This window comes from Mustela nivalis (assembly GCF_964662115.1).
Source record: "Mustela nivalis genome assembly, chromosome: 4".
In the NCBI taxonomy this organism is placed as follows: domain Eukaryota; kingdom Metazoa; phylum Chordata; class Mammalia; order Carnivora; family Mustelidae; genus Mustela; species Mustela nivalis.
Window position 1 is genome coordinate 46,544,569 of NC_139023.1, and position 3,170 is coordinate 46,547,738.

Genomic DNA, 3,170 nt, shown 5'->3' on the forward strand with positions numbered 1-3,170 from the left:
ATTTGTGCCAGCAGGGAAAGCTGACATCTCATCCTTCTTTTCGTGGGACATCAGTTTGGGAAAAAGTTCCAAGGAATTTGTATCTCCTAGATTCGGGTTTTGTTTCTTGGACCTCATGTTGTAAAAGCTTCAAGAAGAGTCTGGCGGGAACTGGGTTCCCAAAGATGGAGAGTGTCTCAGCTGGTTTGAGCTGCTCTAGCAATAATCCCCTAAACTGGGGGGCTTCTGCATCATAAATTTATTCCTCACAGTCCTGAAAGCTGGGAAGCCCAAGATCAAGGTGCTGGCTGGTTTGGTTCATCATGAGACCCTCTTTGTGGTTTGCAGAAGGATGCCCTCTTTGCTTCAAATGAGGGAGAGACTCCCTTGGGCCTCATCTTATGGGGGCACTAATGCCACCGGTGAGGGCTCCATCCTCATGCCCCGATTACCTTCCAAAGCCCCCCTCTTCCTAATACCCTTGTGCTGGAGATTGGGGTTCAACATGTGAATTTCATGGGAATCTTGGAATTTCAGTCCATAGCAGTGAGGAAAGAGGATCTGGTTCCATGGACACAGCAGACATCAAAGAGAATTGCCAGGTTTACTCAGTCTTGGGACAGCAAGCAGTCTTGGGAGCTGACTGGAGAATGCAGCACCTCCCTCAGAAAATCATGCGGTATTGGAGGAGCCCACATTATGCTGTTGGGGATGGGCTATGGTAAGGAAGGTGTAGAAGACTCTGAAAAAACAGGGCTGCCCCCCAGGGGAAAGAGCTAGCATTTGCACATCTGGCATGACAAAGGTGATTTGCCCACTGAGGAAGAATCACAAACGACCTCATTTTTGCCGTTTTACCATGTACCACCCCCCCCCACACACACACACACCACCATACCTTCAAGAGGAGGAGACCGAGCAAGGAAGAGAGAAGAGACCACCAGCTTCTTCTTCCCTAGTTGCTGTCTCTTGCCTGGGACCAGTGTGACTTAGAGGAAATGGGAGAAGCTGCAAACTGGATGTGAGATAAAATGTTTGATTTATGTCATATTCAATACCTAAAAGTTAAGATGTTCTAATGAAGGGAGAAAAGGGATGGGGAAGAGATGGGAAAGCTATGGGAGCTGTCAGGGGTCATCATGGTCTGGGCATGGGTGATCTAACAGATAGGAATTGAAGACAGAAAAATAAAGCTATTTCCCGACGGATCCAAATCTTTTTGTTGTTGTTGTTCATCAGTCTTATATTACACCCAGTGCGTATTACATCATGTGCCCTCCTTAATGTCCTTTACCTGTAAGGACCTATTTAGCCTGAGTGACTCCATCTTGGTTAAAAGCCATTTTGCCGTTTGTGCAGTACAACTTAAAACTGACCCTGCCCCCCCCCCCCAGAGAAACTTACTCAGAAGCAAGTCTGGGAAACCAGTAAAATATAGTCAGCTAGTTCCTAATAACAGAGCCCAGAATACAAGGCCAGGTCGGCCAGTTCCTGATAACAGAGCCCAGAATACAAGGACAAGTCAGGCCAGGTGGAGACATCCAATCAGTAAAAGTATATATATTGTCTCCCTAACCACCAAAGAATGTAAACCCCACCTTTAGGGCACCAAACTTGAGCGCCAATTTTGACCAGAGTAATAGGCTAGTTCAAACAACTACTATAGGGCAAATTGTAATTCAACTGGCCACCTGCGTGTGACCTAACATGACTATGCAACTTTCTCCATGTGTTACAATCTCATTGGCCACCTATGTGTGGCCAGGCTTTTGCTCTCTAAAAGGTAGTCTATAAGATGGGGAGGGGTCGCCCTCTTCGGAGGCGGCCCTGACCGGTCAGTCAATCATTTCTTGAGCCTGTAAGCTGGGGGTGGTTGCTCTCTTCAGAGACGGCCCTGACTGGTCAGTCTGACTTCTAATGCTTAGCATAGAATAGAGCTTTGCATAACTTGAGCTTTGTTTCAGTCTCGTTCCCCTGGCCAATCAGTCTGACTTCTAATACTTGGCATAAAAGAAAGCCTTAAATAACTTTCACTTTGTCTCAGTTTCGTTTCGTTTAATAACGGACCTAACATTACCCAATTACCCAATTACCCCATCCCTCCACCCCCTTCCATCCAGCAGCTCTCAGTTCGTTTCCTGTGATTAAGCCAAATCTTTCAACACATGTGCTACACGTCAAGGGCATCTGGCAGAGAGGATGCACGTAGAGAACGATAGCCATCATAAGGGATATCTAACACACCTGTATCTGTTATTAGCCCAGTCTGGCTGCTATATTGAATTGTCATTGAGAACAGTCTAATCAGAATTACCTCTGTACTTAATCACCCCAAAAGCCACAGTAGCTGTTCAGCTCACCTCTCAACCCCTAATTCTCCTCCCTCCATTTCACCGCACGCTCCCATTGCCTTAGCCTGGCTTCAAAGTCCCCAGCAACTGAGAGTTAACCCTGCTTCCCAACTTCCTTCCTTATCAGTCAGGACCATTTTCGTTCTGGAACAGAATGATCTGCTTTTCTCCAAACATCTTCTGGCACTCATGCCTCCCCCAATTTGCCACATGCTCCCTTTCTCTTTAGCTCTTCCTGATAAAACCCTATCACTCTTCATAGCTCAGCTCACGTATTATCTTCTCCAGAAAGCCTCCAAAATCTTCAATTGGAAAGGATTTCTCCCTTTTCTGAGCTCCCATAACACTGCCCTTGTATCCTTTTAGTTGTCCAACAAAAGCTTGTTTCCCCTACCCTGCTCTTCACTGCTTGCATTATATACAGGCAGGAATGGTATTATGTCCAGGGGCGGGGGGGATGGGGTGGAGTAAATCACCATAAATCATGGTGGAGATACAGTAGACATGACAAGTTCTTTCTCTTTTGCTAGTTGTTGGTTTAGGGGGAAGTCTGGGTCTCAGTTCTCACAAGGAATATTTAATGATGTCCATCCAGTTAAAAAAAAAAAAAAACCTTAATGTGCAGTAAAAGTTTGCTGATTTCTATGGTACCATGACTCCCACCATGGCCAATTTCAAGTTACCAGTGAGACTTTATTGGAGATGTGCAGTAGCACACCATTTTAGAGTATTTCCACCATTCCAACACAATGACATCCAGAGAATAGATAATAGCTAAGTGTAGTAAAATAATTAGGAAGTGAGGTACTTTGGGTGTTTATTACCATGTTTCCTGAAAAT